The following is a 24613-nucleotide window of genomic DNA, read 5'->3' as shown; positions in this document are numbered from 1 at the left end:
GTGGGTGTGCATGTATGTATGCGTGTGTATTCCTATGCATATGTGTCTGTGCATGCCTGTTCATGTGTATGCATGTATGTCTGTGTATGTGCCTGTAACTATCTCTCTCTGTATACATGTATGTGTGTCTCTGTGTGTGTGCAGGCATATGTGTCTGTCTATGTATAATCTATGTGCCCTCATGCCTGTGGAGGCTAGGAGAGGATCTATGCATCCCTAGATCTGGAGTTACAGGCGGTTTTGAGCTTTCTGATAAGTGTACTGGAAACAGAACTGTGGTCCTGTGGAAGAATAGAAAGTGTTAACTGTCACATCTCCTGACCTTCTCCTTTCTCTTTTTATTAAGACAAAGTGTCTCACAAAATTAGCCCAGAGTGGCGTCAAACTCATCATCATTCTCCTTTATAACAGACTTATACTACCATGGCCAGACTGGTCCAGTCTTCATGTGGTGGGATTCTTTTCAAAGACTTTTCAATGTGTGTTGTCCTGGCGTATGTAGTAGATATTAAAGTAAAAAAAAATGCAATTTGTATTGTTGAAAAAAGAAAGGAAGGAAGGAAGGGAAAAGGAAGGAAAGAAGGAAGAAATGAAGAAAAGAAGGAAGGGACCTTTTCTGAGAAATTCTACATGGCTTCTATGGGCATGTTTTTAACTCTGCTCTGTGACTAAAGTAGTACTAAGGCTGTTAGCTTTATTTCTTTGCTGTTCATTTCTAAAATCAAAGTTTAAAAAAGTTTTCAAAAGAAGCACTTCATAAATATAAAGACACAACATTGTGAAATGTTAGAAATCTTCCTCTCTATAATCAGAGACACTGATGTGAACCTGCTGAGCAGAATTCCTTCCACTTGTCAACTATGCTCCCAGGAAGTTGTTTTCTTCTCTTTTCCTCCCCAGACCTTTCCTCTCTTTTTGGTTTGTCCCACCTCTCTCTCAGGAAGGCACTTGCTGTATAGTCCAGGTTGATGCCCAACCCAAAGCCTTCCCCCAACCTACTGAGGGCTTGGGTCTCACCACAGGTCCCTGCTTGGCTTCTTCCGACTGATTCATCATCCACGGAAGAGGCACAGTGTGTCAGCTGCTTGCACTGTCTCAGATGAGAGAGAGTGTGCACACTGAGAAAGGCACACGGGATCCATGGGTTACATACCCTAGGGTAGTTTATATTAGTGGTAGAGACTGTAACACTGCCCTGTGGACGAGGCTCTTCATAGCCACATGCCTAGCCTTGGATTTGTGTTCTTTCCCTTGAATGGAGGCTCCATTTTCCAGAACATCCAAGAAAGGTGGGGACGTCTATCTTTCTTCCTCCTTTTCCTCAGGAAGGTGAAGTCTTATAAACTAAGTTTAAGACTCCTCAACCTAAAAATAGGGCCAACTGCATCCAGTGCTAATAGTTCCTGGGCTGCCTGGGTCTCTCCTGCCCTCCCACAGGCCTGGAACTTCTGCTGGAGCATTCCTGGATATAGCTCTCACTCTTCAGCTGACTGTCAGTTGAGGTGTTGGCTGATAACAGAGCTAGGAATTGATATGGCTTAATTCCTTCTCGTGGTATTTTAAAAGGCCAGGAAGCCTTCAAGAGCTACAGAAATAGTGAGATAATGACAAGGATGAACTGTGAGTTTGTGTCTAGATGTGCATATTTGTGAATTTGTGTGTGATTATGTACATGCTTGCATGTGTATTTGTATTTGTGTGTGTGCATTTGTACTTATATGTGTTTTGTATAGTGATTACTTATCTCTCTCTCTCTCTCTCTCTCTCTCTCTCTGTGTCTGTCTGTCTGTCTTGGGGCTTCTTTTAACCTCAGGCTAAACACCTTGTCATGGAATGCCCCTGCAACCGAGGCCATGAAAGTCACAGTGAAAGTGCAGCCTGTGTTTTGTTTTGTCACATGCTCAGGCCTTCATATCATAGTGTCCTTCTTCCTTTACCACTGGTTCCAGAACATCAGTGTTAATTCATCATGGATCCAAATGGCTGAAACAGTGAGCCAAAATAAATCTATCTTTGTGCATGGTCAACTCATATAGTCACAATTGGCTGACACAGTAGTGAAGATTACCCCTACTCACTGAAGAAGGTTTTGATTGCCTCTAAGTCTCTCTCTCTCTCTCTCTCTCTCTCTCTCTCTCTCTCTCTCTCTCTCTCACACACACACACACACGTGCACACATGCACATGCACACATTTATCTTCCATAAAAATGTATATGTAGGCTTGTGGAGACACAGTTTTTAATTATGCAAATATATAAATAAAAGTAATGAAATTTCTGGGTGGTATGTTAGATCATGTTTAATTTTTTTAGGAACTCGACAAACTATTGTACTGTTTGGTGTTTCCATCAGCTCTGATGAGACTTGCATTTGCTTTATGCCCTAACCAGCATCAGTAATATGGGTGAGTTGGGCCTTGCCCGTGTTGGTAGGTATACTGTGTTCCTCCTTTTTTTAACCCTCACCAGCATCAGTGATGTCAGTTTGCTGAACTTCATCTTGCCGGGGGCAGTCAATAATCCATGAGGGAAGCCCAGGCAGAAACTTGGAGGTAGTAGCTGAAGCAGAGACCATGCACTATGCTCAGTGGGTTGGACCCTTCTACATTAATTGCCTATTAAGGAAGTGCACTGCAGATGTGCCCTCAGCCCTATTTGATGGAAGCTATTCCTCAGTTGAATTTTCTCTTCCAAGATTTGTCTAGGTTTGTGTCAAGTTGACAAAAACAGCTGTTACTGAGTGAATACTTGCTCCATTTTCAGTCTCACAAAAGGTAGGTGGATAACACACATCTTGTTTAAGTTCAGAATAATTCTGAGAGTAGGATATTATAATTTATATTCTACAGGAGGCACCAAAACCTACTTATACAATGATACAATTCCTCTAACATGTCTATACCTCCTCCGACAAGGCCACACCTACTAATTGTGCCCACCTAGATGCTGTCAGAGACTTCTGTTGGTAAAGGGTGGTTTTAATAGGTGAGTGGTACTATCTAGCCATTCATAAACCAGTTTGCAGGCAGGAAACTGTGGAACTCTGCTTCTTTACACAGTTGTTGGTGTAGGTAGCAGCCTACTGGGAACAGGCGGAGGTATGATTTCACCTAGTTTTCTAACAAGGTCTAAGGGAGCGATGCTACTTGACAATTTCAGTTTCAAGGCAAAGCACATGGGTTTCTACTGTCTCTCCAGAAATATCATGAATTTGTTGCTTTGGCGCAACTTGGGACAAACCAATCCCCTTCACATGCCTCTGAGGCTGCAGCAAGTTCTGAGAAATAGTCATTACAGATAAGACACGTGCAGGATAGACAGAAAAGCCTTCCAGGGGAGTTATTACAGCATTTCCCTAGTAACACCTTAGTGTGCTGGTAAGGTAGACAGCAATGTTGGGCTCGCTGAGTTGCTGAGCGCCTGATGAGCATGCACAAATCTCTGGGTTTGATCCCCAGTACTTCATAAAAATTGGCATTAAAGTGTACATCTGCAATCTCAGCACTGTGGAGGCAGAGGCAGGGGTGTTGGAAGCCCAAGATAATCTCAGACTACATATTGAGTAAGAAGCTTGGCTAAGACACATGAGGTGCTATATCTAAACCAAACGAAACAGACAAACAAACCATGAACTGTGTACTCAGCTCTTTTGGAGACTATGCCAGTCATCTTGTGGCTGCGTTAGGATTCCTGAGACTATCAACTTAAAACAAAGAACGTTTTTATTGTTGTTTTGTTTTGTTTTCACATGTAGTTTTGTAGGTCTCGGTTGATCACTGACTGGTCTTGAAGCTTCCGAGTCTACAGTGAGGCAGCTACACTTGGTTGGAGTTCGGTGCAGAGCATACCTCCTGCCCACTTCCCCATCAAATGGTATGACAACCTGTAGCTTTACCCTCATCATTGGAACCCACAGGCCTTTTCATCTTGAGGCTAATTACAGACAACTTCACCAAAATACGATGGTTCAAATGTGTGACAGTCCATTACTCTTAATACCCTCACCCCATTTCAGTTGTCTTCCCCAGTCCATCCTCCCAACATCTATCCCTCCTGTACCCACTCCCACTCCAGTTGAGGTTCATGACTCACCCCCATCCATCAGAGATGTCTGTTCTATTTCTGCTTCTTAGTGAGAGTCATGTCTCCACCTCTCCATGTATAGTGAGCCCTTTCTGACATTTAGCTTCTTTGGATCTGTGTATTTTAGCATGGTAGCTACTTTATTGCTAGTAACCACTGATAAGTAGCTACTTTATTGCTAGTAACCACTGATAAGTTAATACATACCATGTTTGTGTTTCTGAATCTGAGTTATCTAACTCAGGATGATCTTTTCTAGTTCCATCTATTTGCCTTCAAGTTTCACCATGTTCTTGTTTGTAATAGCTGAGTAATACTGTATTGTGTAAATGTACCACATTTTCTTTATCCACTCTTTGGTTGAGGAACATCTAAGTTGTTTCCAGTTTCTGGATGTTATGAATAAAGCTGCCATGAACATAGTCGAGCAACTGTCCTTGGGGTATGCTGTCCTTTGGATATATGCCCAGGAGTGGTCTTGAGGTAGATCTATGCCCAATTTTCTGAGAAATGGAGAAACCACCAAATTAATTCCAAAGTGGTTGCACTCCTACCAGCAATGAAGGCGTGGTCCCCTTGTTCCACATTGTTGCTAGTATGTGCTATAACTTGAGTTTTTGACCTTAGCCATTCTGACTCGTGTAGGATGGGACCTCAGAGTTATTTGGGTTTAGATTTCCATGTTGACCAAAGATGTTAAACATTTCTGTAAGTGCTTATCAGCCATTAAAAATTCTTTTGTCAAGAATTCTCTGTTTAGGTCTGTGCCCCCCACCTTTTAATTATGTTATTTGGTTGGTTGATGTCTAGTTTCTTGAGTTCTTTATGTATTTTCAATATTAGCTCTCTGTGGGGTTGGTGAAGATCTTTTCTCATTCTGTAGGCTACCACTGGTCCTTTTGATGGTCTTTTTTGCTTTACGGAAGCTTTTCCATTCCATAAGGTCCTGTTTACTAATTGTTGATCTTACTGCCTGAGCTATTGGTGTTCCTTCAGGAAGTTGTCTCTTGTGCCAATGTGTTCTATGCTGTTCCCTACTTTCTCTTCTATCAGGTTTAGTGTTTCTAGTTTTATGTTAATGTCTTTGATCCACTTGAACTTGAGTTTTGTGCAGGGTGATAGATATGGATCTATTTGCATTCTTCTGCATGCAGATATCCAGTTAGAGTAGCATCATTTGTTGAAAATGCTCTCTTTTATCCATAGTATAATTTTGGCTTCTTTGTCAAAAATCAAGTGTCCATAGGTATGTGGATTTAATTCTGGGTCTTAGGTTTAATTCTCTTTATCAACCTGTCTGTTTTTATGTCAATTCCATTTGGTTTTATTACTATTGCTCTGGGGTACATCTTGACATAATGAATGGTGATACCCCCAGAGGTTCTTTTATTGAACAGGATTGTTTGAACTATCCTTGCTTTTTTTGTTTGTTTTTCTATATGAAGCTGAGAATTGTTCTTTCAAGATCTGTAAGGAATTGTGTTGGAATTTTGATGTGAATTGTGTTGAATCTATAGACTGCTTTTGGTAAGGTATTTTTAAAAAAATCTTTTTTACTATGTTAATTCTACTGATCCATGAGCATGGGGGACCTTTCCATCTTCTAAGGTCTTTGATTTTTTTCTTCAAATACGTGAAGTTCATGTCATATCACTTGCCTTGTTAGCATTATATCAAGATATTTTATATTGTTTTTGGCTAATTGGGAAGGGTGTTGTTTCCCCAATTTCTTTCTCCGCCCATTTATCATTTGTGTATAGGAGGGCTACAGATTTTTCAGTTCATTTTTAATCTAGCCACTTTGCTGAAGATATTTATCAGTTGTAGGAGTTCCCTGATCGAATTTTCGAGGTCACTGATGCATACTACTATATTATCTGTGAATAATGATACTTTGAATTTTTTCTTTCCAATTTGTATTCCCTTGATCTTTTTCAGTTGTCGTATTACTTAAGCTAAAACTTCAAGTACTATGTTGAACAGGTAAGAAGAGAGTAAAAGCCTTGTCTTGTTTCTGAATTTAGAGGTAGTTTAGTGGAATTGCTGTAAGTTTCTCTCCATTCAACTTAATATTGGCTAGCAGCTTGTTGTTTAGGTAATTTAGATCTTAGGTAGTTTAGATCTACCCAAAGCTTTTATCAAGAAAGGCTATTGGATTTTGTCAAAGTATTTTTCAGCATCTATTGAGACGTTCATGTATTTTTTTTCTTTCAGCTTGTTTATATGGTACATCACACTGATAGATTTTTGTACATTAAACCATCTCTGCATCAGTGGAATGAAGGCTACTTCACTATGGTGGATGAGACTATGACTATATTCTTAGATTCAGTTTCTGAGTATTTTATTGAGGATTTTTGCATCAATTTATTGAGGGAAATTGTTCCGAAATTCTCTTTCTTTGTCAAGTCCTTGTGTGGTGTAGGTGTCAGGGTGACTATGGCCTCATAAAATAAATTTGACAATGTTCCTTCTGTTTCCATTTTATGGAATAGTTTTATTAGAAAAGTGGTTTTAGTTCCTCTTCCAAAATCTGGTAGAGCTCTTCGGTAAAATCATCTGGCCCTAGGCTTTTATTTCTTGCAAGATTTTTAATGACTGCTTCTATTTCCTTCGGAGTTAGAGTTGTATTTAAATTGCTTATCTGATCTTGATTAACTTTAGTAAGTGGTACCTATTGAGAACATTGTTCATATCTTTTAGATTTTCCAATTTTATGGAGTACAGGTTTTGAAATAAGACCTAATGAGTCTTTGGATTTTCTTGGTATATATTGTTATGTCCCTTTTTCATTTCTGATTTTTAAATTTGGATATTCTCTCTGTCTTTTACTGATTTTGAATAAGTGTTTGTTTAAGTTACTGATTTTTTTCAACACTTGGTTTCATTGATTCTTTATATTTTTCTCTTTTTTCTACTTTATTGATTTCAACCCTGAGTTTGATTATTTCCTGCCATCTACCCCTCTTGTTTGTTTTGTTGTTGTCGTTGTTGTTGTGGTTGTGGTTGTTGTTGTTGTAGAGCTTTTGGGAGTGTTGTTAAATGTTGCTAATATGAAATCTCACTAATTTCATTATGAAGATACAAAGTTTTATGAGCTATCCTCAAACACTGCTTTTTTGTGCCCCATAGATTTAGTTACATTGTAATTCATTTTCATTGGATTGTAGAAAGTCTTTAATTTCTTTCTTTATTTTTTTCTCTGACTCAATGGTCATTAAATTGAGAGTTGCTCAGTGTCCATGAGTCTGTAGGCTTCTGTTGCTTCTGTTGTTGGTTGAATTCCAGCTTTAACCCATGGTGATCTGATAAGATGCAGGGGCTATTTCAATTTTCTTGTATCTATTGAGACTTATTTTGTGACTGAGTATAGAGTCAATTTTGGAAAAGGTTCTCTGAAGTAGTAGAAGAAGCTATATACTTTTGTGTTTGGGTGAAATTTTCTGTACATCTCTGTTAGGTCCATTTGAGTCAAAACATCTGTTACTTCCATTATTTCTTTGTTTAGTTTTTGTCTAGACGACCTTTCCACTCATGAGAGTATGGTGGTGTAATCTCTCAATAGTAATGTGTGGGGTTCAATGTGTGATTTATACCTTAGTAATGTTTCTTTTACAAACGTGAATGCCCTTACATTTGGGGCACAAAGGTTCAGAATTGAGATGTCGTCTTGGTGCATTTTTCCTTTGAGAAATATGAAGTTCCCTTCTACATCTCTTTTGATTACTTTTGGTTGAAAGTCTATTTTGTTAGACATTAAATTATGGCACCAGCTTGCTTCTTGGGTCCATTTGCTTGGAAAATCTTTTTCCAGGCTTTACTCTGAAGTAATGTCTATCTTTGATGTTGAGGTGGGTTTTTTGTTTGTTTGTTTGTTTTGTCTTTTTGTTGTTGTTGTTGTTTTTATGCAGCAAAATGTTGAATCCTGTTTTTGCATCCACTCCATTAGTTTGGGTGTTTTTTTGGAGAATTGAGTCCATTGATGTTGAGAGATATTAATGACCAATGATTGTTAATCCCTGTTCTTTTGATATAGTTTGTAGTAGTGTGTATGTGTGCTTCCGTTCTTTTGTTTTGCTGCTTTGAAATTATTATTTCCTGTGGAGAATTTGGGGTGGGGGTAGTTAACTTCCTTGGTTTGGAGTTTTTCTTCTAGTATCTTCTGTAGGGCTAGATTTGTGGATAGGTATTTTTTAAATTTAGTTTTATCATGTAACATGTAATTTTCTCCATCAATGGTGATTGAAAGTTTTGCTGGGTAAAGTAATCTAGGATGACATCTGTGGTCTTTTAGAGTCAGCAAGCCCATCTGGCTTTTAGAGTCTCTGTTGAGAAGTTGTGGGTAATTCTAACATATCTGCCTTTATATATTACTTGCAGTTTCTCCTTAAAGCTTTTCTTTCTTTATTGTGTATTTTTAGTGCTTGGCTATTATGTGGCAGTGGGATTTTCTTTTCTTATTTAATCTACTATGTATAGATATTTCTTTCCTAAGATTGGGAAAATTTTCTTCTGTGATTTTGTTGAAAATATTTTCTTGGCCTTTAAACTGGTAATCTTCTTTTTCTATTCATAATACTGTTAGGTTTGGTCTTTTCATAGTGTCCCAGATATCCTGGATGTTTTGTGTCAGGAACTCTTTTTGATTTGGCATTTACTTTGACCTAAGTATAAATTTCTTTTATTGTTACCTTCTAAATCTGAGGTTCTCTCTTCCATAATTTGTACTCTATTGGTGATGCTTATGTATGCAGTTCTTGTTCAATTATCTAGATTTTCCATCTCCAGTATTCCTACAGTTTGTGTTTTCTTTATTGTTTTTATTTTATTTTTAAGTCTTGAACAATTTTATTAATTATCTTTACCTGTTTAATTGTATTTTACTGTATTTCTTTAAGGAATATATTTATTCCTCTTTAAAGGCTTCTATCATCTTTATATGTTTCGATTTAAGTACATTTTCTTGTGCTTCACATGTGTGTTGGAGTATTGAAGGCTTGTTGTTGTAAGATAGCTGTGTTCTGGTGGTGCCATATTCCATATTGCCCTGGCTGTCATTGATTAAATTTTTATGCTGACCTCTAGTCATCTGAGTTCTGGGTTATTATAAGGTTAGGTTCTGATTTCTGAGTTTATCTTTGTTAGATGGGTGATTTCAAATTTTTTCCCCTTGCTTTTTGTTTACCTATTGGCCTTCCGTCACAGTGGTCTGGGGTTCTGGTGATCAGCAAGTCTTCAAGTCCTATAAGGTGTTTGTGCTGGCTTTGTTGTGATCTGTGTTTGGGCATTTTAGGTACAAATGCTGCCTTTGGACTCACTTGAACTGGCTTTGCATCCAGGAAAACAGAGGTTTTCTGCTGAAGTTATGTGATAAAATATGGAATCCAGGTGACGGAATGCCATTTATGTCTGTTGAGTATGATTTAAATGGAATTGGTAGGACTGGGGCATAAAGTAGGGTCATACCTGGGGTCTCCAGTGACAGTGTGGTCCACAGGAAATCAGGCAGAGTTGTAGGTCCTCTTACTCAATTTCAACAGTTTCTTGACTTTAGTATGTTTGTTTTTTCATTTTTTTATTTAGCAATGTTTAGAAAATATGGAAAGTTTCATGATGAGAGGAAAATAACTCTGGAAAAGATCATTTTTGTCCCAAAAGATTTTTTTTTCAAAACAAGAAGATCTATGGTACACGTTTGTTAGCTGTGTGTGATGGTGCTTGATGGGGGTGGATTTCAGCAAATTAACTTGAGGAGCAGGTGAAGGCTAGAATAACACCTAGATTTGTAGGGGTGATTTGAGGTTTGATAGTCAAGGTGGCTTAAAATATTGAAGCCAGAGGAATGTGAATTACTTACTCGGCGGGACAGCAGGAAGGTTCCTGGAGGTGCTGTTTTTGTTCTGTTTTTTGTTTTTTGTTTTTACTAAAATAAGTAAATGGGCACAAGGATGACCAAGTCCTTTGATATTGCAACACAACACAATTCTTAATTGAATATTTTGTTCATTCCCATTTCAAATGTTATCCTCTTTCCAGGTTTCCCCTCTGCAAACCTCCTGTTCCATCCCCCTTACCCTGCTTCTATAAGGGTGCTCCCTCCCTCACCCATCCACCCTCTCTTGCCTCCCTGCCCTAGCATTCCTCTATACTGGGGCATCAAACCTTCACAGGCCAAGGACTCCTCTCCCATTGATGCCAAATAAGGCCCCTTTAGCTTCTTTGGTCCTTTCCCTAACTCTCCACTGGGTTCCCTGTGATCACCCTGATGGTTAACTTCTAGAATCCACATCTGTATTGGTCAGGATCTGGCAGAGATTTTTGCATCTTCTGAGGTCTTCTTCAATTTCTTTCTTCAGAGGCTTGAAGTTCTTATCATACAGATCTTTCACTTGAAGTCACACCAAGGTATTTTATATTATATGGGACTATTATGAAGGGTGTCATTTTCCTAAGTTCTTTCTCAGCTGGTTTCTCTTTTGTGTAGAGGAAGGCTACTGATTTATTTGAGTTAATTTTATACCCAGCCACTTTTTTGAAGGTGTTTATTAGGTTTAGTAGTTCTCTGGTGGAACTTTAGGGATTACTTAAATATACTATCATATCATCTGCAAATAGTGATATTTTGACTTCTTCCTTTCAAATCTTTATCCCTTTGATCTCTTTGGTGTCTGATCACTCTGGTTAGGACTTCGAGAACTATATTGAATAACTAGGGAGAGAGTGGGCAGCCTTGTCTAGTTCCTGATTTTAGTGGGATTGTTTCAAGTTTCTCTCCATTTAGTTAATGTGAGCTACTGGTTTGCTGTATATGGCGTTTTACTATGTTTAGGTATGGGCCTTGAATTCCTGTTCTGTCCAGGACTTTTATCATGAAGGGGTATTGAATTTTGTCAAATACTTTCTCAGCATCTAATGAAATGATCACGTGGTTTTTATTTTTCAGTTTGTTTATATAGTGAATTACGTTGATGGTTTTCTGTATATTAAACCATCCCTACATCCCTGGGATGAAGCCTACTTGATCATCATGGATGATTGTTTTGATGTGTTCTTGGATTTGGTTTGCCAGAATTTTATTGAGTATTTTTGCATCAATATTCATAAGGGAAATTGGTCTGAAGTTCTCTTTCTTTGTTATGTCTTTGTGTGGTTTAGGTATAAGAGTAATTGTGGCTTCATAGAAGGAATTTGGTAGTGTTCCATCTGTTTCAATTTTGTGGAATAGTTTGGATAGTATTGGTATGAGGTCTTCTATGAAGGTCTGATTGAATTTTGCACTGAACCCATCTGGACCTGGGCTCTTTTTGGTTGGGAGACCTTTAATGACTGCTTCTATTTCTTTAGGAGTTATGGGGTTATTAAATGTTTTATCTGTTCCTGATTTAGCTTCGGTACCTGGTATCTGTCTAGGAAATTGTCCATTTCCTCCAGATTTTCAAGTTTTGTTGAATATAGACTTTAGTAGTAGGGTCTGATGATTTTTTGAATTTCCTCTGATTCTGTTGTTATGTCTCCCTTTTCATTTCTGATTTTGTTAATTTGGACACACTCTCTGTGTCCTCTGGTTAGTCTGGCTAAGGGTTTATCTATCTTGTTGATTTTCTCAAAGAACCAGCTTTTGATTTTGTTGATTTTTTGTATAGTCGTTTTTGTTTCTACTTGGTTGATTTCAGCTCTGAGTTTGATTATTTCCTGCCTTCTACTCCTCCTGGGTGTATTTGCTTCTTTTTGTTCTAGAGCTTTTAGGTGTGTTGTCAAGCTGCTGATATATGCTCTCTCCTGTTTCTTTCTGCAGGCACTCAGCGCTATGAGTTTTCCTCTTAGCACAGCTTTCTTTGTGTCCCGTAAGTTTGGGTATGTTGTATCTTCATTTTCATTAAATTCTAAGAAGTCTTTAATTTCTTTCTTTATTTCTTCCTTGACCAGGTTATCCTTGAGTAGAGCACTGTTCAACTTCCATGTATATGTGGGCGTTCTTCCCTTATTGTTATTGAAGACCAGCTTTAGCCTGTGGTCGTCTGATAGGATGCATGGGATTATTTCTATCTTTCTTTATCTGTTGAGACCTGTTTTGTGCCTGATTATATGGTCAATTTTGGAGAAAGTACCATGAGGTGGTGAGAAGAAGGTATATCCTTTTGTTTAGGATAGAATGTTCTATAAATATTCATTAAGTCCATTTTGGTTCATAACTTCCGTTAGTCTGTCTATGTCTCTGTTTAATTTCTGTTTCCATGATCTGTCCATTGATGAGAGTGGGGTGTTGAAATCTCCTACTATTATTGTGTGAGGTGCAATGTGTGCTTTGAGCTTTAGCAAGGTTTCTTTTATGTATGTAGGTGCCGTTGTATTTGGAGCATAGGTATTTAGGATTTGAGGGTTCATCTTGCTGGATTTTTCCTTTGATGAATATGAAGTGTCCTTCATTATCTTTTTTGATGACTTTTGGTTGAAAATTGATTTTATTTGATATTAGAATGGGTATTCCAGCTTGCTTCTCCAGACCAGTTGCTTGGAAAGTTGTTTTCCAGCCTTCTACTCTGAGGTCGTGTCTGTCTTTGTCCTGAGGTGTGTTTCCTGTAGGCAGCAAAATGCTGGGTCCTCATTACATATGCAATTTGTTAATCTGTGTCTTTTTATTGGGGAATTGGGTCCATTGATGTTGAGAGATATTAAGGAATAGTGATTGTTGCTTCCTGTTATCTTTGTACTTGGAAGTGAGGTTATGTTTGTGTGCTTGTCTTTTCTTTGTTTTGTTGCAAAATGATTTATTTCTTGCTTTTTCTAGAGTGTTGCTTGCCTCCTTGTGTTGGGCTTTACCATTTATTATCCTTTATAGGGCTGGATTTGTAGAAGGATATTGTGTCAATTTGGTTTTGTCATGGTTTCTCCATCTATGTTAATTGAGAATTTCGCTGGATACAGTAACCTGGGCTGGCATTTGTGTTCTCTTAGGGTCTGTATGACATCTGTCCAGGATCTTCTGGCTTTCATAATCTCTGGTGAGCAGTCTGGTATAATTCTGATAGGTCTGCCTTTATATGTTACTTGACCTTTTTCCCTTACTGCTTTTAATATTCTTTCTTTGTTTTGTGCATTTTGTGTTTTGACTATTATGTGATGGGAGGTCTAATCTATTTGGAATTCTGTAGGCTTTATTTTCTTTATTGTTTCTATGTCCATTTTCAATTCCTTCACTTGTTTGATTGTGTTTTCCTTTAATTCTTTCAGGGATTTTTGTGTTTTTGCTTCTTCTTGTTTACTTGTGTTTTCCTGCACTTCTCTAAGTGAGCTCTTTATGTCTTTCTTAATGTCCTCCAGCATCATGATCAAATGTGATTTTATATCTAGACCTTGCTTTTCCGGTGTGTTTGGACATTCAGTATTTGCTTTGGTGGGAGAATTGGGCTCTGATGATGCCATCTAGTCTTGGTTTCTGTTTCTTGGGTCCCTGTGCTTGCCTATCTTCATCAGGTTGTCTCTGGTGTTACCTTGTTTTGCTATTTCTGACAGTGGCTTGACCGTCCTATAGGCCTGTGTGTCAGGAGTGCTGTAGACCTGTTTTCCTGTTTTCTTTTAGCTAGTTATTGGAACAGAGTGTTCTGCTTTCAGGCGTGTAGTCGTTCCTGTCCATTGGCTTTCAGCTGTTCCTGTGGGCGTGTGTCCTGAGTCCACCAGGCAGTTCATTTGGAGCAGAAAAGTTGCTCTTACCTCTGGTCTCGGACCTGAAGTTGCTCCTTGGGGCTCGTTTCAGCTCTCCATAAGGGTAGCAACCAGAAGGGCCTGCCCCTACTTCTGGGTTCTTGTGTGCAGGGGGCCCTGATGGTGGTAGGTATTTTCCTCTAGAGTCAGAAATGTGGACAGAGCATCGTCTCCTCTGGTTTCCCAGGCGGGTCTGCCCCTCTGAAGGTCTAGTTCTCCCTCCCCATCTCTCCCTTTTCATTTCTGATTTTGTTTATTTGGATACTGTCACTATGTCCCCTGGTTAGTCTGGTTAAGGGTTTATCTATCTTGTTGATTTTCTCAAAGAGCCAGTTCCTGGTTTTGTTAATTCTTTGTATAGTTCTCTTTTGTTTCTACTTGGTTGATTTCAGCCCTGAGTTTGATTATTTCATGCCATTTACTCCTTTTGGGTTTATTTGCTTCTTTTTGTTCTAGAGCTTTTGGGTGTGCTATTAAGCTGCTAGTGTATGCTCTCTTCAGTTTCTTTTTGGAGGCAGTCAGAACTATGAGTTTTCCCCTTAGACCTGCTTTCATTGTGTCCTATAAATTTGGGTATGTTTTGCCTTCATTTTCATTAAATTCTAAAGTCTTTAATCTCATTCTTTATTTCTTCCTTGACCACATTATCATTGATTAGAGCACTGTTCAGCTTCCATGTGTTTGTGGACTCTCTGTTGTTTTTGTTGCTGTTGAAGACCACCCTCAGATTGTGGTAATCTGATCAGCTGCATGGGATTATTTCAAACTTCTTGTATTGATTGAAGCCTCTTTTGTGACCAATTTATGGTCAATTTTGGAGAACTTTCCATGAGGCACTGAGAAGAAGCACCTATGGAATGTTCTATAGTTATCTGTTAAATCCATTTGGTTCATAACATCTGTTAGTTTCACCGTGTCTCTGTTTAATTTCTCTTTCTATGATCTGTCCATTGATCAGAGTGCGGTGTTAAAGTCTTCCACTATTGTTGTGTGAGATGCAACATGTGCTTTGATTTTAGTAAAGTTTCTTTTATGAATGTGTTTGCCCTTGCATTTGGGGCATATATATTCAGAATTGAGAGTTCACCTTGGTAGATTTTTCCTTTGATGAGTATGAAGTGTCCTCCTCCTTTTTTTTTTTTTTTTTTTGATAACGCTTTGTTGAAAGTTTATTTTATTCGATATTAGAAGGGATACTACAGCTTGTTTCTTGGGACTGTTTTCTTGTTAAATTGTTTTCCAGCCATTTTACTCTGAGGTAGTGTCTGTCTTTGTCACTGAGGTGGGTTTCCTGTATGCGGCAATATGCTAGGTTCTGTTTATGTATCTAATCTGTTAGTGTATGTCTTTTTATTGGGGAATTGAGTTCATTGATGGTCAGAGATATAAAGACCAATGATTGTTGCTTCCTGTTATTTTTGTTGTTAGATGTAGAATTATGTTTTTATGACTATCTTATTTTGGTTTAGTTGAAAGAAAATTACTTTCTTGCTATTTTAAGGTGTAGTTTCCATTCTTTTGTTAGAAATTTCCATCTATTATCCTCTGTAAGGCTGGATTTGTGGAAAGGTATTGTGTAAATTTGGTTTTTTAATGGAATATCTTGGTTTCTCCATCTATGTGAGATGAGAGTTTTGGTGGGTATAGTAGCGTTGGCTGGTATTTGTGTTCTATTAAGGTCTCTACAACATTTCCACAAGATTTTCTGACTTTCATAGTCTATGATGATGAGAAGTCTGGTGTAATTCTGATATGTCTGCCTTTATATGTTACTTTTTCCCTTACTGCTTTTAATATTCTTTGTTTTGTTCATTTGGTGCTTTGACTATTATGTGATGGGAGAAATTTCTTTTGTGGTCTTATTTGTTTGGAGTTCTATAGGCTTCTTATATGTTCATGGGCATCTCTTTCTTTAGTTTAGGGATGTTTCCCTCTATAATTTTGTTGAAGACTTTTACTGGCCGTTTAATTTGGGAATCTTCCCTCTCTTCTATACCTATTATCCTTAGCTTTGTTCTTCTCATGGTGTCCTGGATTTCCTGGTTGTTTTGGGTTAGGAGTTTTTTTTTTTTTTTTTTTTTTTTTGCATTTTTACATTTTCTTTTGACTGTTGTGTCAATGTTTTCTATGGTATCTTCTGCCCCTGAGATTTTCTCTTCTATCTCTTGTATTCTGTTGGTGATGCTTGCATCTATGACTCCTGATGTCTGCCCTAGGTTTTCTATCTCCAGACTTGTCTTCTTTTGTGATTTCTTTATTGTTTCTATTTCCATTTTTAGATCCTGCATTGTTTTGTTCAATTTTTTCACCTGTTTTGTTGTGTTTTCCTATTATTCTTTAGGGTATTTTTGTGTGTCCTCTTTAAAGGCTTCTACCTGTTTAACTATGTTCTGCTGTATTTCTTTAAGGGAGTTATTTATATTCTTTTAAAAGTCCTCTATCATTACCATGAGATGTGATTTTAAATCAGAATCTTGATTTTTCCAGTGTGTTGGGCTATGCAGAGCTTGCTGTGGTGGGAGAACTGGGTTCTGATGATACCAATTTGTCTTGATTTCTGTTGCTTATGTTCTTGCATTTGTGTCTCACCATCTCGTTATCTGGTGTTAGCTGGTCTTGCTATCTTTGACTGTGCCTTATCCCTCCTGTAAGCCTATGTGTCAACACTCCTGGAAGACCAGCTCTTTCCAGGCTGAATTTGGGTATGGAGAGCTGTGGGACAGGGTCAGCTCTTGGCACAGATGGAAACCAGAAGAAACCTGACCCAGGGTACTGCTCAATTCCTGTGTCCTGAGGACTCTGGGCAGGTCCTTCTTGGACCAGGTATTTGAGCAGAAGTGGTAGTCTTAACTGTGCTTTCAGGTGCATTGGCAGTCTTGGGAAACTAGCTCTTTTCTGGAAGGATTTGGGTACAGAGAGCTGTCACACAGGGTCGGCTTAGGGCGCAGTTGGAATCCAGAAGGACTCTTTCCCAGGCTGCTCCTTAGTTCCTGTGTCTGAGCCCTCTGGGTGGGTCTCTCAGAGCAGAAGTGGTGGTCTTAACTGTGCTCTCATGTGTGTCAGCACTCCTGGGAGACCATCTCTTTTTTCGGCACGATTTGGGTACAGAGAGCTGTGGGACAGTGACAGCTCTTGACACAGATAGAAACTGGAAGCATCAACACATTTTTATCTACAATTTTTGTACTCAAGAACCATGCAATCAAGGTGTGTGTAGAAATATGTATGTATATACATATACACATACACATACACTTATACATGCACATCCACATACACATGTACATATAGAGAGAAATTTTATGGATTGACATCTGGCTAACATTCATAGAGATGAAGGATTGTATTTATTATTCTAAGGAAGAGAAGTATTCAACAATCTCACCTAAATGTAAGTGTGAGTTAAAATAGTGACTACCATGGCAATATATACCCACTGGCATGAATATTATCACAGTAACCAAACATTTTCTGATTTTATTTAAAGTGTACTCTACAAAATGGAATTGATACTTGGTACTGCTAACTGGGCCCAAATTTTTCAATTATTATTGTTATTATTATTTCTGTTTATTACTTATATTATTGTTATTCTGTTTATTATTACTTATATTATTATTATCATTATTAATTTCCTCTCTTCCTAGTCTTTTCCCACCACATCCCCTCTGTTTTGTATAATTTCATATGCAAATTTGCATGCAGATTTGTCCTCCTGTTGTTGGGGAATGTCTAGAGTATATATGCAGTGGAGGACTAAGGAATGGGGCTTGATCTACATGTCTTTGAGGAAATATCATCCATGCTGAGTCCAGACTTTACAATGCAACTGCCTTGGGCTCTCCCCATACTTCTCCCAGTGGTTTAAGGAAACCCAGTAAATCTACTGGTACTCCAGTGGAAACTGTGGTGGAATCACATTTTGTTTTGTCATTCGAACTTTAAAAGGCAGGGTAAACATTATTCATATCTCCCCTAGGAAAGTAATCATCAAAACACACAGAAAGGAGAAAATAAGAGGAAACTATTTTAATAGAACTTTTCTGATTGCCTTGCTGTGTGGTGTGGTCTGGTACTTTGTGTAATAGTCAATAAAAATCTCAAAAACAAAAAAGCTTATTTTAAAATTTCCTCATAGAAATATCAGACAAACACACAATTATTAGTATTATTTTTTTAATAGTCTCATATATTTCAGTCAAGTCCTAAACTCACTCTCTAGTTGAATATGACTTGGACCTCCTGTTCCTTTTGGATGGTAGGATTGTAGACATGCCTACCATACCAGTTTTATGCAGTGCTGGGGATGGACTCAGGGCTTCAAGAATTGCTAAGGTGAATACTTGACCACCTAAGCCCAGCCCAGCCCAGCCCAAGCAAGTACCCCACCAACCCATATTACTGGGTAACTTTATTCATCTGATGCTAACTCTTAATCTCTGGTGCCTTTGCTTAGCACACCTGCCACCTACATTGAGTGGCTCCTTTGGACTGTTGTGAACGTGCGGGGTGTGGTAACTTACGCTCCAGTTAGCAGGTTAAAGAAACCTGAACTGTTTTCCAGTTTCTTAAATAATCATAGGCAACTGCTGCCTGACTAAATAGACAAATGCAGCAGGCATAATAAATAATCTACCCCCACTCTATGTGGAAAAGCACACAGGGCCTGGTGAGGCACCCTGTGTTATCTGCCAAATACAGTCCTGACAATTTGCATAAACTCTTGGGAAGATTCTTAGGGGAACTACTATTGTTTACCACCTCACTCGCTGATATTTCTGGACACACTGCACAGTGCACAGGGCAGTGACAGGCCTTCTTCTGTTCCTGTTTCTAATGTGGATTCTCTTCCACCAGAGTAACAGTGTGGAAGACGCAGGGCAGCTCCTGTGACTTTAAAGAGCTCCCTTGATTCTTTATTGAACTCAACGTTGCTGAGAAAGGGTATTTTTTTATTCTTATTTTTATTTTTGATATGCACTTGAGTGTGTGCATGCATGTGCTATGTGTGAGAGTGTGGTGCAGAAAATAGTTTGAAGGGGTTGATAGCTAATCTTTAACTTGAGACCATTAAAGTCAGAAGCAAAGGTGAATTTAAAAGGTTTGCTGGCTGACACCCTATAATTCTTATAATTTCTTCCTCTCCTCTCCTTTGTCTTTCTCTCCACAAAGATAGAACCAGAGGGGAAGAGCCAAGAAAATGGTTTAATATTGCAGTTCAAATTTCTCTGTGACATTGCAGCCAGGCTTTCTTGGTTATTAAATTCAAACCGCCCTTTTTAGAAATCTTTGGAAAGTAAGCCTTTCTTCTCTCTTGCTCCTTTATTCCTCCAGGTATATTTAAATCTAGGAATTTCCCCCTCCAAAGCGGCTGGTTTGAAGAAAGGGAAGGCTTCTACACAGCAAACTCTGGGCTCCACCAAGCCCCTAATCTCCATTCCCAGGCTAGCAAACAATGAATCAGCATTCATTGCAAAATGACTCATGAACAACCATGGCCATTTGCAGTGAAAAAAGACAATGATCAGTTTCATGGGCCCACATGTAATCGTGACTACTTGCAGGGACCTAACAATGATCAATTACCCATTCCCTGATTAATTAAGGGATTAATCCTCCCACCCATATCATGTGAACAATAGCACACTGTTCTGAGCTGCCTATTACATTTCCTAGGAACAAAGACAAGAGCTAGGAGTAATGTGAGCCCCAGGCCCATTGCTCTGGATTTCTAGTCTCCCCAGCTGAATACAGTAAGCACAGTTCCATATTAAATCATCAGCCCTGAGCCAGGGTAGAGGCCCTCTCCATAGAGCGAACAGTTAACATGTCATGTCTTTTTGCCTTGCTTCTTTTCATATCCTTACAAATAGCGAATAAAGCAGTCTGCTGAGTGGGCAGCAATGTGTCAAATGGGAACGAGTTTCTCGCATCATTTCTTCTGCTGCCTCATCAAGCGCAGCTTTTATACTCCTTCTTGCCTCCGATAGGTGCGCCTATACATGGCGAGCCTTCTATTCTTACTTCTGGTGTCATTTCCACCCTCTACCCCTGCCTCTTTCCTTCTCCACTCTTCCAGAATGCCTAGTTCTGAGTGTCGTGTGGGTCCAGCCATTCTCAGGCTTCTTTTGGTTATCACTCTGCCCAGACTGGCTCTCTTTTTGGTCTTTCCAACTCACTGCTATCATATGTATGGGCTAATCTCTCAGTTCTTTGACTTTTTCCCAAAGATCTTCATCTAGACTCTTTGTTATGCTTTCCTCCCATGGCCATAGCCTATAATAACCAGACAGTTTGTTAGGCACAGCAAGAATTGCTGCCTCCTGTGTTGGTCTCCTTTCCTTGTTTGCTACCCTGTCCTCAACAGCACTGAGTGCTAACAAACACCTTTGCTCTGCTGTCCTTTTACTGGCTTTTCCTTTTATCTTTCCTACTTGCACACTCAGCTTAGAGTCCAGTTTTAAAAATTTTTAAATTTGCATGTTCATATGTGTGCATATTTCTATGTGGATGTGTGCATATGGAGGCCATGGGTCCATATCGAGTGTCTTCTTCACTTTCTACTTCACTTTTTATTTTTGAGATAGGGTATCTTGCTAAACCTGGAGCTTGCCTAGTCAGGTAGATTGGCTAAACCCAGGGGTCCTCTCACTTCTGTCTCCTACAGTACTTGTAGTTCAGCTGCATTCTGTCACGCCTGTCTTCTCACATGGATGCTAAGATTACATCCAGACTGTGATGGCTGTAAGGTAAATGCTTTAGCAACTAAGCCATCTCCACAAACCCATGGTCATGTTATAACTATGTTCTTGAGTTGTGCTTCATTACTTCTCCTACCTCTCTTTATTCAACTTAGCTTGCAAAACTGAATGCTGGTAAAGTCCACTCCACCTGCCCCATGCCTGCATTACATAATCAGAGAAAGTCATAAGCCTAGCTGGGTCTGCACTGGCTTATGACCATAGTATTCAATGGTTGCCGACTGTATTTCCTTTTTAGATTTTTAAACTTTGACATTTTTAACATTTTAATCTTTTTATATTTTTAAACTTCGTAATTATATTTATTTATGTAACCTAGTGTGAAGATCTCATTGCGTGAATTTAGGGTGTGGTTGGAAAACATTTCTCTTTTTCGTTGAATCCTCCTGGCCCATGCTCATGACCCTTTCTCTTGTTCCTGCGAGGACCATTTCCATTTTGTGACCTTGTGCTAACCTTCACTGAGAAAGTAAAGGCAACAGAAAGCCATTGAGTCCATGCTGTTCTTGTCTTATCTACTACCTGCTGTATGATAATTGGCATCCTTTCCTCTTTGTTAGAATGTGTGGGCATTCTAAAGATGTATTGGCATACATCTATCCTCTTATTAGAATAGACAACTGGTAGATTCTTGATGCCTAGGAAGTAGGATGTCTTAGAAACCAGATGGGCATAGGAATGAGACCTACTGAGTCACACTCCAATAGAGGGAGAGCAGATCGCGTGGGTGCTAACACTTCTAGCTCCTGCAAAGATAGGATCCATCTCATTGGTCCAGATCTAGCCTTGGAGAGTTAAGTGACTTTTGTCCGAAAGCGTGAGATCATCTGAGAGAGAAAACCAAGACCAGGACCAGTAGGGAAATTAGTCTTACTGTTTATTTCCTTTATCTCCCATTAATTAATTAATGTATTTACTTTCCATCCTGGTCATAACCCCTACTGTTTATTTCTTATCAAGGGTTTTCTTTCTAGCCCAGATTCTGACGTGGAATCTGAGGTCCTCCTACCTCAATCTCTTGAGTGCTATATCACAGAATATGTGCCACCACATTTGGCTAGACTTTAGTCTTGAATGACCTGAAGAACAGTTGAATTATCTTCTTTCCAGGTAGTGAGTTTGCTTTCTTGTTGGCAAGAAGGACTTTTGAGTTAGGAAAAAGAACAAAAGCTTCCTCCCGTCACACTGAAGAAGGTGACAAGTCACCAGGTTTGCCGCTCTTTCCAGTTGCTTTTTTCTCAGGTTATCCTATTCTCTGCCCCTCCTCAGGTAGCTTCTATAGCCACTGTGCAGCTACTTGTGTTCTCAGCTGATAGAGTCTGCCTTGTACTGCCTGTCAGCCCAGCTCAGTAGAGGACACTACTCTTATTCCAAGTGTGGTGCTATCATAAATCTAGTGACTTTCAGTTTTCATTGTCCTAGAGTTGAGTAAATTCAGAACTGTGGGCCGATCAATTACATCTTGCCTTCTGAGTCTTTGTATGCTACAGGGAGTGAAGCAGGTTTATGAGTCTCTTTCCTAAAGGCACTAATCCCTTTCCTAATAGTCGAAACCTGATGACTAGATTCTCTCCTCAAGACCTACTTCCTAATACAATGACATCAGTAATAGTTTTCCAGTGGCTGGATTTGGAGTTTTATAACATCTGTTCCTTTTCTATCAGTCTAGCAAAATCTTCTCCTTGTGTTTAGGGTTAAGACTCAAGTGACAAGAATTACATGTAGTAATACTTTAGTAGCTAGTACCATGTATTTTGCCCCTAGTGTATCTACTCCATAGTTACACATATGTTTCAAGGATACTATCTTTTCCTTGGCATAGAGCTGATCAGTTAGGTTACACTGTTAGTCAGCAAGCCCTAGGGACATGTCTTCTTCCATGCTCCTAGTGATGTTTTTTATAGGCAGGAGAATGGGTTTTCACATGGGGGCTTATACTTTTATAGCAGGCATTTACCAGCTGGCCTATTTCTTCAGCCTCTTGCCTCTTTTGACACAGGATGTCACTGAATAGACCAGGCTGACATCAAATTCACACTGATCTTCTTGCCCCCTCCTTCTAAGATCATGGCATGCTGAGATCATGGACATGAGCCATCATGTTAGGCTTTCCTATCATTTTTTAGCTAGAACTCTCAGATGTTTTTTTCTCCTTAGCAAGTGGATTTTTTATTGGTTATTTTACTTATTTACATTTCAAATGTTATCCTCCTTCCCAGTTTTCCCTCAATAAATTTCCTATTCCCTCCCGCTCCCCCTGCCACTGTGATGATGCTCCATCATCCACACATCCAGTCCTGTCTCAGCCCCCTAGCATTCACCTACCCTGGGTCATTGAGCATCCACAGAACTGAGGGTCTTCTTTCCCAGTGATGATTGATAAGGCAATCCTCTGATATATATATCAAGTGGGAGCCTAGGGTCCCCATCCTGTGTACTCTGGTTGGTGGTTTAGTCACTGGGAGCTTTGGGGGGTGGAGATCTGGTTGCTTGATATTGTTCTTTCTATGAGGTTGAAAACTCAGCTCCTTTAGTCTTTGCCCTAAATTCTCTCTTGGGGTCCTCATGCTCAGTAAGATGTTTGGCTGTGTATATCCACATCGGTATTGCTTAGGTTCTGAGAGAACCTCTTAGGCGACAGCTATATCAGGTTCCTGTAAGCAAGTGCTTCTTGACATCAGCAATAGTGTCTGGGTTTGGTGTCTGAAGATGGGATGGATTACTAGGTGGGTCAATCTCCTGATGACCTTTCCTTCAGTCTCTGCTCCACTCTTTGTCCCTGAATTTCCTTTTGATGGGAGGAATTCTGCATTAATAGTTTTGAGGTATATGAGTGGCCCTATCCCTCAACCAGGGGTCATGCCTATCCACTGAATATGGTCTTTACAGGTTCTATATCCCCTTTGTTAAGTATTTTGGCTAATGTCCTCCCTGTTGAGTGCTGAGAACCTCTTGGGTCCCTGGCATGTGGAACTTTCTAGTAGCTACCCTTGGTTTACCCTCCCAACTGCTACACACCTATTTTCAAATTCCTGACCTTTTGTACTTCTCCCCCATCTCTAACCATATTTGAACTGGCTCCATTTTTTTCCCTTCCCCTGCTCTTTTCCTCTCAGATCCCTCTCTCCTTGTACTTCCCAGAGATTATTTTCTTCCCTCTTCTGAGTAGGACTGTAGCATCCACACTTTGGTGTGATCTTCTTTCTTCTTGGTTGTCATATGGTCTGTGAGTTGTATCATGGGTATTCCCAGCTTTTGGTGTGTGGCTAATATCCACTTATCAGTGAGTTCATACCATGTGGGCTCTTTTATGTCTGAGCTACCTTAATCAGGATGATATGTTCAAGTTCCATCCATTTGTCTCCAAATTTCATAAAGTTATTGTTTTTAATAGCTGAGTAGTACTCCATAGTGTAAATGTACCAAGTTTTCTGTATCCCTTCCTCTGCTGAGGGACATCTGGTTTGTTTCCAGCTTCCGTCCATCCCAGATAAGGCTGCTATGAATATAGTGGAACATGTGCCCCTGTGGTACAATTGGGCATCTTTTGGGTATATGCCCAGGAGTTGTATAATTGGGTCCTCCAGCAGAACTATTTCCAATTTTCTGAGAGACCACTAGACTGATTTCCAGAGTGGTTGTACCAGCTTGCAAGCCTCCCAGCAATGAAGGAGTGTTCTTTGTCCACATCCTCGCCAACATTTGCTGTCACCTGAGTTTTTGATCTTAGTCATTCTGACTGGTATGAGGTGAAATCTCAGGGTCATTTGATGAGTATTTTCCTGATGACTAAAAATGTTGAACATTTCATTAAGTGCTTCTCAGCCATTCAAGAGTCCCCAGTTGAGAATTCTCTGTATCTCATTTTTTAATAGGGTTTTTGGTTCTCAGGAGTCTAACTTCTTGAGTTCCTTGTATATTTTGGATGTTAATTCTTTATCAGATTTAGGGTTCGTAAAGATCTTTTCATAATCTGTGGATTGCTGTTTTGTCCTGGTGACAATGTCCTTTGCCTTACAAAAGCCTTTCAGTTCTATGAAGTCTCATTTGTCAATTCTTGATCTTT

The sequence above is a fragment of the Rattus rattus genome, chromosome 14 (genome assembly GCF_011064425.1).
Source record: "Rattus rattus isolate New Zealand chromosome 14, Rrattus_CSIRO_v1, whole genome shotgun sequence".
Lineage (NCBI taxonomy): Eukaryota > Metazoa > Chordata > Mammalia > Rodentia > Muridae > Rattus > Rattus rattus.
The sequence above is the reverse complement of the archived record's forward strand: the minus strand, read 5'-3'. Positions refer to the sequence as shown.